Below are 12,256 nucleotides of genomic sequence, written 5' to 3' on the forward strand. Positions count from 1 at the left end.
ATCGCATCTCTGCCTGGCCTGAATGAGACGGACTAGCTTGTCGAGAAGGTTTCCGCCTCCCAAGGCGAAAGGAGGTGGGCAGTAAGTGTAACAAACAGTTTGGTATTTGGACGTAATTCCCAGCTCTGGTTTAACACACAGATTGCGTTTCCCATCGCTAACTGGGAGCAAAGAGCTCATCACCATTTAATGCAGAGGCTTGCTAACGACAGCGTGAGGCAGGCTTGCTAACGACAGAGTGAGGCAGGCTTGCTAACGACAGCGTGAGGCAGGCTTGCAAGCCAAGACTGGCTAAGCTCCTTGCCAAGGATTTTCTAAGAGAGAATTTCTCTAGGAAACTCCTTTGAAGGGAAGAAGTGACTTCTGCTGAACGAGGTTAGGAGGGAATTTGGACATGAAGGGCTTGATTTTTCACAGGTATTGAGGGCACCAGGTTAACTCAATGGGAGGTGCAAGTGCTTAGCCCCCTCTCAAAACCAGCCTCCACCTTTTTAATTGTCTAGCTGAGTAATAATGCAAAATGCTCTGCAAGTGAACATTTTTTGATGAAAAGACTGTAAAAAAAGTTGAGAAAACTCGAACATTCCTCTCACCCTCCAAGAGTGCCCTCTAAATCCCAACTGGTTTTTCTCCAGCCCCTGTCACCGAGTCTGAGCTCACCACTTCACACACAGGCTAGGAAAGCACCTCTGGACAGATGGCCAACACAAGGTCTAGGCACCACTTAGATCCGGCAAACCAAACTTCAGTGAGACTTTAGCCTACAAGACCTTTCCAGGAACCTACCAGGGTTCATCTGCAAGTGACATAAATGGGAAGTCGGAGAATGGGGCATGGCAGAATTCTGACCTGGTTAGAAAGCCATGTATTTCACACACATATCTCCTTCTCCAGCTTTACTACCGTTCCTTTGCCAGGGCGTGCAGCAGCAACAATGTCCAGGGTGGCAGAGGACACACGTGTGATAATTGGCTTTCGCGGTAATTAAATGCTTCAGCGTCAGCCTTTAATCAGCTGCCAGATCCATTTACTGCCTCATACACTCCTTTGCTGTGAGCATTCCCAATTAATTAGCTGCTGAAATAGCAATGATTTTGCAGCATTTTTATATGTGTATTTAAAGGCAGCAGTTTCAGTCCACCGTCGCCGGAATTCCAAGATACAAGGGCAGTGTGTTCTGCCCTGCAGTGATTGGCATTTACGTTTACTTACCTTGCAGATGTTGCGATCGGTTCCTTGGGGGCTGACGCAGCTCTGGAAATGCAGTCAGTGCCTTGGAAGCAGTAGCAGAAACTCTGTGCTCTTCAAGAACCTACTCGACTTCATTGTTGGTGAAGCCCTATCGTTATCCCCACAACACATTATTACTTATCTGTATTCCCAGCACATCTGGAAGCCCTAGCCAGAGACCAGGACCTCACTGTGCTCAGCGCTGTACAGACGCAAGCAATGGCAGCAGCAATCTAAACTTCCCCCAGACTGATCCATCTACTACCACCCCAGGCTGAATCTAAACCCAGCCACGTAGAGGGGAGAGGCTCCAAATCTAGATGATAAACTCACTGGGACACGGATCCTTTCGGAGGCTGCTAGGTGTTACTGCCATAGTTCTACTACCAATTCCACTGTCAATCTATTATTCAACTTCCTCGACCTCTGTCTTCCTGTGGGTGTTTCCCCCCCTCTGTGAAACGTTGGGAGACAGGCAAGAGAGCAGACATGGCATCACCCTGCACAGCAACCTGACAGGAATGGATAGTGATGAGAAAGGGACAGAGATGCTAAAATCCCCAACCACACTGTTAAGGCATGTTCTAGGCAGGCTGTGCCTGGCACTGCCAAACACTGAGGATACGTTTAGATGGCCCACGGCAGAAAGCCTGGGTTGGGATGGCTCGGGTAAGCGCTCTAAAAATAGTTGGGTAAATGCCTCTGGCTCTGCAGCCTAGGAAAGCTGTTTTCAGAGCACTGGTGCGAGCCTGGCAAGCCTGCATCTGTCGTCTCACACTGGGCGGCTCTCTGCCGCAGGCTGCCACAGGGTTAGATGTGCCTGCTCCTTTGTACTTTGGCAATCCCACTTGTGCAGCTTGCCATGTCAAGAGAGTCTCACTGAACCTGTGCCCTTTGGTGCACTCAGAAATATACATCCTTTCGCCACGCAGAGCAGTCACACGACGAATGACGGCTGGGAGGTGGCAAAGAGGAAGATCAAAGGTTTCAAACTTGGGTGTTTTGAGCAAAGCAATGAAAGCCAGCCTGCAGCACCTGCTTTTCAGCCGTGCTAACGGTGCTGCCGTTGCCTTCAGAGTATTCTGACAAGCAGCCGCCCAACCTACTGCGCTAATCATTTCTCTCCCTTCCAAAGAGTTCTGGAGGCGCGTGTGGACTACAGCTCCCTGGAACTCCCATCTGAGTAAGTTCAGAGAAAATGGTCCTTGTTAGAAAGGAAGTAATAGGACTGAATCATTCTGGAACACAAGACAAGACTTGGAATCGGCTTCTAAGCATGCCACATTTGAACCCCTTTATTACCAAGCTAAAGCCCTTCAAGCTGTCACATCCTGCCGGGGCAGCTGCAGAACTCATCCTTTTCCAGAAGCTGCCCTGTTTGCAAAGCCTTCTGGGGGCGGGGTGGGGCAGGGGTTTGGCATTTCCTTCCATGGCTAAGACACCAGCAGACTGGAAATGCACAACCAACTCAAGCAGCTCTGCCTCTTTCGCTTAACTAAGAGAAAGTTCAGCAGTGAGTAGATCATGATCTACATGAACACAGGAGGAGGTGTCTGATGGGGCCGGAGATGACTCTTAATCTAGCAGAAAAAGGTATCAAGGGATCAGTTGCCTGGAAGCTAGCCAAGCTCAGGCCAGAAGTAGGATGCACAATTTCAGCAGCGAGGGTTAAAAACCATTGGAACTTACATGGTAGATTCTCCATCCCCGGATGTGGTTAAATCATAAGGTGCCTCGTTCTAAAAAACAAGCTTAGCTCAACCAGAAGTTCTGGGCTTGAGGCAGGAATCACTGCATGAGGTTTGGGCCTGTGCTATCCACGTTGTCAGACTAGGTGACCATAATGGGCCCTTCTGACCTTAAATGTGTTAATAAAATATTGACAGGATGCTTTAGAGGCAGGGCAAGCTCTGTTGGCCCCTGCTTATCTTTGCAGCACCCTCTGTTCCTGCTTCTCTCACCATCCCCACTTGCTCTACATTCCCATCTGAGCATCTCTTAACCTTGGCCTGGGTTTCCAAGGAGCCGAAGGATTTCAAAGGGGGCTGGATGCCCAAATCCTGCTGTATTTTAACTCGAGTTGGGTGACCCATTCCTCGGGAAATCCCAGCTTTCTCAGCAAACGGCATGCTCGACCTCCCGCCAGTCCCTCTCTCACAACTGTGCTAGCCTCCTTCCCACACTGAGCGGCTGCAGCAGAGCATGAACATTTCTGCATGGGTGATGTCTAACCCATCAGAATTCTCAACACACCTTCTGTGCATACATAGGGATGACACTATTGGAATGAGCACACACAGCTCTCAGAGCTCCCTCTTTAACAGGAAAAGAGGGATCATTAATTTGGGGGGAGGGCAGACAGATATGTCCTCCCTCACTTTCCTGCTACCAGGTCTTGCACAGGGGTGGGATGTTCCTCCCACGGTGGATCCAGCAGGCAGTGTTGCTATCTCATGGTTCCATTGTGTCTTGCAATAGTTGGTGTTTGATTTTAAGCCCCAACTCTTGGATTCATGTGATTATAGGAGAATCTTAGCTTTTTTTTTTTTTTTTTAATAGTAGCATTCATGACAACAGAGAAAACCCTGGATGCCAATTAAGAAAACAAAAGTTGTTTTTTTAAATCTCGGGATTTTGAAAGCCAAGCTCTCATCAGTTTGGGAGTCCTGCCTCCTGATTTTGGAGCATCTGGGCTTGGCAATATTGAGCAGGGAACAGTCCAAATGATGTACTTCGGTGACAATCCTGAAGGCAGCCCACGAACAGGTTTAGATTAATAGATTCATAGACTCTAGGACTGGAAGGGACCTCGAGAGGTCATCGAGTCCAGTCCCCTGCCCTCATGGCAGGACCAAATACTGTCTAGACCATCCCTGATAGACATTTATCTAACCTACTCTTAAATATCTCCAGAGATGGAGATTCCACAACCTCCCTAGGCAATTTATTCCAGTGTTTAACTACCCTGACAGTTAGGAACTTTTTCCTAATGTCCAACCTAAATCTCCCTTGCTGCAGTTTAAGCCCATTGCTTCTTGTTCTATCATTAGAGGCTAAGGTGAACAAGTTTTCTCCCTCCTCCTGATGACACCCTTTTAGATACCTGAAAACTGCTATCATGTCCCCTCTCAGTATTCTCTTTTCCAAACTAAATAAACCGAATTCTTTCAGCTTTCCTTCATAGGTCATGTTCTCAAGACCTTTAATCATTCTTGCTGCTCTTCTCTGGACCCTCTCCAATTTCTCCACATCTTTCTTGAAATGCGGTGCCCAGAACTGGACACAATACTCCAGTTGAGGCCTAACCAGCGCAGAGTAAAGCGGAAGAATGACTTCTCGTGTCTTGTTTACAACACACCTGTTAATGCATCCCAGAATCACGCTTGCTTTTTTTGCAACAGTATCACACTGTTGACTCATATTAAGCTTGTGGTCCACTATGACCCCTAGATCTCTTTCTGCCATACTCCTTCCTAGACAGTCTCTTCCCATTCTGTATGTGTGAAACTGATTGTTCCTTCCTAAGTGGAGCACTTTGCATTTATCTTTATTGAACTTCATCCTGTTTACCTCAGACCATTTCTCCAATTTGTCCAGATCATTTTGAATTTTGATCCTGTCCTCCAAAGTAGTTGCAATCCCTCCCCAGTTTGGTATCGTCTGCAAACTTAATAAGAGTACTTTCTATGCCAACATCTAAGTCGTTGATGAAGATATTGAACAGAGCCGGTCCCAAAACAGACCCCTGCGGAACCCCACTTGTTATACCTTTCCAGCAGGATTGGGAGCCATTAATAACTACTCTCTGAGTACGGTTATCCAGCCAGTTATGCACCCACCTTATAGTAGCCCCATCTAAATTGTATTTGCCTAGTTTATCGATAAGGATATCATGCGAGACCGTATCAAATGCCTTACTAAAGTCTAGGTATACCACATCCACCGCTTCTCCCCTATCCACAAGACTCGTTATCCTATCAAAGAACGTTATCAGATTAGTTTGACACGATTTGTTCTTTACAAATCCATGCTGGCTATTCCCTATCACCTTACCACCTTCCAAGTGTTTGCAGATGATTTCTTTAATTACTTGCTCCATTATCTTCCCTGGCACAGAAGTTAAACTAACTGGTCTGTAGTTTCCTGGGTTGTTTTTATTTCCCTTTTTATAGATGGGCACTATATTTGCCCCCTTCCAGTCTTCTGGAATCTCTCCCGTCTCCCATGACTTTCCAAAGATAATAGCTAGAGGCTCAGATACCTCCTCTATTAACTCCTTGAGTATTCTAGGATGCATTTCATCAGGCCCTGGTGACTTGCAGGCATCTAACTTTTCTAAGTGATTTTTAACTTGCTCTTTTTTATTTTATTTATTATTTTTTATTTTATCGTTCTACACTTGGGTCTTCCCTCCACGCAATGGGATGAGCCCTGCTCTTGTGTTCACCTACACAACAGGCTGCTCTGCTCCATTGCAGCAGATCACACTTCAATCCGGAAAGTACTCGTCGGTGGGCCATTATGTTCTTAGCCTCACCTTCCTATAAAACACACGCTGCCTGCACCCGCGATTACCTCAGGGCTCAGGAACGGAGTGCTTTCCAAACCAAAGGCTCAGGTTTACGATGCCCATGTAATGGCCTACACAAGCGTTGACTGGTCTCTCTCCGGACTTTCTTCAAGAATCCTTGGTTTTGAGCATCTTTTTCAAACAGCTTGGGAAGGCCAATGGTGAAAGGATTTGGCTCAGAGAGAAAGAGAAACAAGACACAATTGCAGGGGAAGGCTGAGAGAAAGCAAATACCATTCGACTTGGAAAAAAATATTCACACGCCAGCAAACCAAAATGAAATGTCTAAGTTTATTGGATTGGTAAAATGTAATAAAAAGCGTTTGTGATTCTTCTTCTGCAAAGAAAAAAGGCATCTGACAATTTTGCATATTTTTTTCTCCTTACAAAACATTAGAAAAGCATAACTGATAAAATAAGGATAACAACCGAAAGAGCACAGCAAAGAGGAAAATAAATCTCAAGAGAATTGGATAATGCATAATACAAATATAGAAAATACATGCTTACAACAGCTTTCATTTTCTTACTGTAAAAAGTCATTTTATGTGTTGAATGAAAAATATATGCCGGTTGCTCTGAAAATTGCGGTTCAGAATTGGTAACTAGCTGAGAACAAAAAAAAATCTCTCTATATTTATCAATACAGAAACTGTGTATATGCTGGATCTGGTCTCAGAATACATTTGAATAAAATGATTTTTAATCCATGCACACACGTTACCAGACAGTAAACTTCATATATCACCTTAAAGGCCAATCTTGCTAGTTGCTAAGTGTGCGTCCTGAGCGCTCTCCAATTCCTGTGGAAACAGTCAGTGAACCAGACACGAGGCCTGACCAGTTTCAAGGGAAGTTGAGGGCACCTCACAGGAGGAGCTCTGAGCAGCTTGCAGGATTGGGTCTTTACAAATTTTGAAGAGTTCCAATCCTGATTCCACCGAAGTCAATGGCAAGACTCCCACTGATCTCAATGGCACCAAGATTAGGCCCCTAGTTGATTAGCTGCTAAGTAGTGGTTGTGCTCAGCAAATTGTAAATCACTGGTACCCAGTGGTACTGAGGAATAAGGCACCAATCCTGAAAGCTCAACTTCCATTACTTCATTAGGATTTGAAGGCATGGCATTTCCAGCAAGGAGGCGCCTCTTTGGATCAGGCACTATCTTCTCTCTCGCCTCTCTGATGCCTGGTGTTAGTAAGCTAGCAATCCACATTTAAAGCCAAGGAGCTGTCCTCACTGCTAACAACCTCCATCTGCCCAGCTCAGAACGTTCGGAGGATGTAAACTCACCCACCACAAGTCACACTGTCCTCCCAACGGTAACAGACCTCACACCTTGCACACCTCACACAGTCACACTCTCCTCCAAACGGTAACAGACCTCACACCTTGCACACCTCACAGAGTCACACTCTCCTCCCAATGGTAACAGACCTCACACCTTGCACACCTCACACAGTCACACTCTTCTCCCAACGGTAACAGACTTCACACCTTGCACACCTCACAGAGTCACACTCTCCTCCCAACGGTAACAGACCTCACACCTTGCACATCTCACACAGCCACACTCTTCTCCCAATGGTAACAGACCTCACACCTTGCACATCTCACACAGTCACACTCTCCTCCCAACGGTAACAGACCTCACACCTTGCACACCTCACAGAGTCACACTCTCCTCCCAACGGTAACAGACCTCACACCTTGCACACCTCACACAGTCACACTCTCCTCCCAACGGTAACAGACCTCACACCTTGCACACCTCACAGAGTCACACTCTCCTCCCAACGGTAACAGACCTCACACCTTGCACACCTCACACAGTCACACTCTTCTCCCAACGGTAACAGACCTCACACCTTGCACACCTCACACAGTCACACTCTCCTCCCAATGGTAACAGACCTCACACCTTGCACAGAAATTCACTATAAACTACCTCACACCGAAGAGCTAACTTCTCCAAAGGGCCCCGATGCAGAATGCTGCGGTTAGCAGGGCTGGGCCGAGGCGTGGCAGCTCTGAAGGGTTACTACATTCTTGGGTGCATGCTTCTCCTTGCAATGTGCAACAGCCATTCAGGTCTCCAAGCTCTGGGAAGATGCTCTGGGACTTAAGAAATGGCATTTGGCCAAGAAGAGACCTTTCTCTGGAATGGCACCCGCTGCGATTGGGACCCCCCGTGGCAACTGCCTATGACTGAAGCCAGCCAGCCTCTGCTGTTTATTCTGAGCGGAGATGGACCTGACCCAATATTCCAGCTACAGCCTCTGCCCACTCCCTGGAATCCTTGGAAAGTCTGGATCTAGACCCAACATGTGAAGCTGGTTCCTATCTGCTACGATGGGCTGAAACAGAAGCCCAGCTACAAACACCCTTGGACTGGGGAAAGTTGGATTTTGATCCAAAATGTGTCTCCTGAGCTTATCTCCGGTCTGAGTGGCTAGAAGCACACAGAGGAGGCCAGCTCCAGGCGCTGTGTATGTGTTAGCATAGGCGCTGACTCCAGTCCCGGAGCACCCAAGGGGAAAAATTGGTGGGTGCTCGGCACTCACTGGCAGCTCCCTGCCCCAGCTCACCTCCACCTCCTCCCCTGAGCGCGCCTTCCCTGCTTCTCCCCCTCCCTCCCAGCACTTGCCCCAGCAAAACAGCTGTTTCGCGGGGCAAGCACCAGGAGGGGAGGAGGGGGAATGCAGCACGCTCGGGGAAGAGGCGAGGCCGGGGCAGGGATTTAGGGAAGGGGTCCAATAGGGGCAATGAAGAGGTGGAGTTGGGGCAGGGACTTTGGGGGAGGGGTTAGAATGGGGGTGGGACAGGGTGGAGTCGGGGCAGGGCCAGGGGCAAGGGGAGGGTAAAGCATCCACCAGCACTGGGAAAGTTGGCGCCTATGGGTGTTAGTGACACTGGAACTGTAGGCACGGTATGTCTGGGTAGCCAGTGCAGTCCCATCAGCAGCCAACCACCGGTGGTCTCACTATGTGGAGCAGAGAGGTGTTTCTTGTTAGGATGTAGAAGAAGTGCTTTGAAGATGGATAAACTAGTGCAGAGAAGATTCAAGTCCACCTCTGACCCAGACTTGTTTGGATCAACCAGTGGCCTGCTTCTGAAATTCCTACGCTGGCAAGTCGCCCCATTGCAGTCAGTGGGATTACCCACAACGCAAGGGCTAGGCCAGTTTGGGGAGCTGGGAGGCTCTGAGGAGTTGGGCAATGTTACCTACAGAGCTGTGTCCTGACATACACCCTGCCCATCTAAACACTGATTCTGATCTCACTTACACCAGTAAGTCTGGGGGGTTACACCAGGGTAAGGACCAGGTCAGGTCCGTACATGTCTTTACCTTCACGCACTGACTTCCAGAGGGACAGCAAAAGAGGTGGGGGTGCTAGAGCATTACATGTTAGAACACATCAAGCCTCCGTTTTGCTGTCTCTTTGGACAAACATTACTCAGAAGAACATAAGAACGGCGATTCCAGATCAGACCAAAGGTCCATCCAGCCCAGCATCCTGTCTGCCGACAGTGGCCAATACCAGGTGCCCCAGAGGAATGAACAGAACAGGTAATCATCAAGTGATTCATCCTGTCACCCATTCCCATCTTCTGGCAAACAGAGGCTGGGGACACCACCTCTGCCCGTCCTGGCTAATAGCCACTGATAGGCCTATCCTCCATGAACGTATCTAATTCTTTTTTGAACCCTGTTCCAGTCTTGGCCTGCACTCCCCCCGTGGTACACAGCAGGGGGAACCGCTCCATCAAATGGCACTCAGCGATATTTTCAGGGATGAGTGTGAAAGCACACTAAACGCCTGGTATGGCTTAGCTGGCACTGGGTAGCCTGACTTCTCCCACCACAGCATCTAGCCTTCTCTGGCATCTATGGATTTTACCCTCCAGTGTTATGCAAGGAATAAGAACATATGAAACACAGGCAGTTTACAATCAAATAAATAACATCCCCAAACATATCCCCCCAAAGTGCTTAACATTCTTAGATCTTACTGACCATGCAAACTTTCAAGCATGTTTCCCTACACATCGCTGGCTCTCTAACCTCCATAACTTTGGTGTGTATGCAAAACCGAACCCCTTAAATCAGCCACTACCAGGGAGTCAACCTTTGAAACCTATTACTATGCAGAAGGGAGATCTACAAGGTGACTGTGTATATTGGGCGACATACACGGTATGAGCTGCTGCTTTGGTACGCGTTAATGAAGAGCTAATCTTTGACACTCATGTCTTGCTTCCATTTGGAATCATTTTGATCGTTCTTATCCTTGCTCTGCACTTTAATTAGTTCCTTGTTCTGCCTATACAGAAAGTCTAATAAGTTGTGGCTCTTAGAATAGGCACTTGGTACAGAGAGCAAAATATATGGGGAATGTTTCTAAAACCCACCATGTGTAATAGTAAGCAACACGTCATTTGTGCTCTTTAGATGCTTAGCTGCTATGGCAATAGGTAAATTAGAAATATCATTGATTGGACAGACATAGCTTTGTGATCTGTCTGTCTCACAGGACAGTCATCGCATCTCTCTATGCCAAACTGTCAGGTGTTTCCTGCCAATCTAGATCTGTTGAGAAGGCACTGGACACAAACCCCCCCCAAAACCATAGTGCCACCATTTTGTTTTTTACAAGGGGACAAACTCAGCATATTAAACAATGAACCAAACCCTCTAACCAACCTCAGTTAATACCACCTTGCCATCCTCAGGAACATTAGCACCACGCAAGGAGATCTGCTCTCGAATCCTAACCATTGCACGTATTCCCATAGTTAGCAGTAGGGAGAAGACCCTGTTTCTAGCAAAAAAACATTGTGCTATTAAGATCTTACGTAAAAATAGAAATAAACTAAAAAAAATCGACTGGACAAAGCGCTAGAAAATATCCTGTAGGGAACAGATTGAGCACTGAGTGTGAGATGGACGAATTTAGCTAATCGTCTTCTCCATCTTCTACTTCTATAATGCACCTGTGTACAAAGAACAGAACAAACTCCAGCTGAGGTGAAACAATATTTGAACGGGAGTTATTTGACTTTGTCTCTAGTTTATGGAATGTTTCAGGTTATGATATTTTTCTCATTTCTCAACCACTAAAACAACAATATTAATAATGAAAAAATAAAAAGCTACAGACAACATCCTTCCTTTCTTTCTCTTTGAAATGTGACCTGTTTCCCAAATGAAAACGCAACCTCTCCCTCCGCGCCCAACAATTTAAATTCAGAAAATTCCCTACCCGTAACTAGGAAACAAGACTGATCTGATGCTACCTTCTGTACCTTGAAATCGATGAAACTGTAACATATTGCTTCTCATGGCAGGGGCTGTTTATTGCTCTGTGTTTATATGAGGCCCAGCACAATGGTGCCCCACTCTCCGCTGGCCCCTTGGTGTGACCTAAATACAATTCACAATAATGAAGGAATTTAAAAGTATACGGGCGCCTGATTTTCAGAAGTGCTGACCATGTGAAGCTCCTCTGGGTTGAAATTAGGGGGAGCTGCAGCAGCCCCTGTGCATATCAGGTCAACTGTATCATTCAGTTTCTGCCACGTGTATTTTTTTGTTTTGTTTTGCACTTCACTCTTCTCGGCCAGTTTCACATGCGGCTAGCAAATCGCTGAGTTGTGGCTTCCAACACTACAGGGGAAAGTTTACATCATGAAACTGTTCCTATGCACTCTGTTCACTTCTCTGACCTTTTAAAACATAGAATCAAATCTGGAGGGTCCTGAAACAAGCTGACCCTTACTTTGTGGAAATTCCCAGGAAACTGGCATTGCTCAATTGAATTTGCTAGATAATACAAAACGGATGATTATGTTATTTGGATTAGAGAAGCCCTGATAGTACTAGGTTCTGTATAGACACAGTGAACAGCAGTCTCGGCACTGAAGAATTTACAATCTAAACAGAGAAGATATGGGAGCATAAACCCAGGCACACAATTTGCCTGCAGTCACACAACATATGTTGTCCCATTCACTAGAGCAGTGGCTTTCAACCTGTGATCCATGGACACCTGGGGGTCCGCAGACTGTTTAAGATTTCCAAAGGGATCCGCACCTCCATTTGAAATTTTGTGGGGGGGTCCGCAAAAGACAAAAAGATTGAAAGCCACTGCACTGGAGTCTTGCCCTCAATATTTCCTTTATGATCTCTGACACATTTGCAAACTCGTCCAAAGAAGTCTGAACTCAATCCTCGCTACACCCTGTTCTCAAAATAGTTTTTCAAAAAAATCTTGCAAATAGTAGCTGGTCAGATTTAATCCGTATCGCCTCAAAGAGGGAATATGGGGAAGATGGCCATTATAACATCCCAGTGTATGAAGCAACACAGGCACCCTGCATAATGGCAACGGAATGCATCAATAATACAGTCCAAGAATAGCTTTCTAACCTTCTTTTTCCTTGACAGTTAGAAAC

The 12,256-nt window shown here is 46.7% G+C and overlaps 1 long non-coding RNA gene across 1 annotated transcript; it reads right to left on the reverse strand.

The window, feature by feature from the left end:
* Nucleotides 1-6,072: 6,072 nt before the first annotated feature.
* On the reverse strand, nt 6,073-8,373 carry LOC115657787. Its single transcript, XR_004002057.1, has 2 exons — nt 7,238-8,373; nt 6,073-7,131 (listed from the first exon to the last, which is right to left on the reverse strand). It is a non-coding gene; the product is annotated as an uncharacterized LOC115657787 (long non-coding RNA).
* Nucleotides 8,374-12,256: the final 3,883 nt, after the last annotated feature.

The sequence above is a fragment of the Gopherus evgoodei genome, chromosome 9, assembly GCF_007399415.2.
Source record: "Gopherus evgoodei ecotype Sinaloan lineage chromosome 9, rGopEvg1_v1.p, whole genome shotgun sequence".
Taxonomy (NCBI): Eukaryota; Metazoa; Chordata; order Testudines; family Testudinidae; genus Gopherus; species Gopherus evgoodei.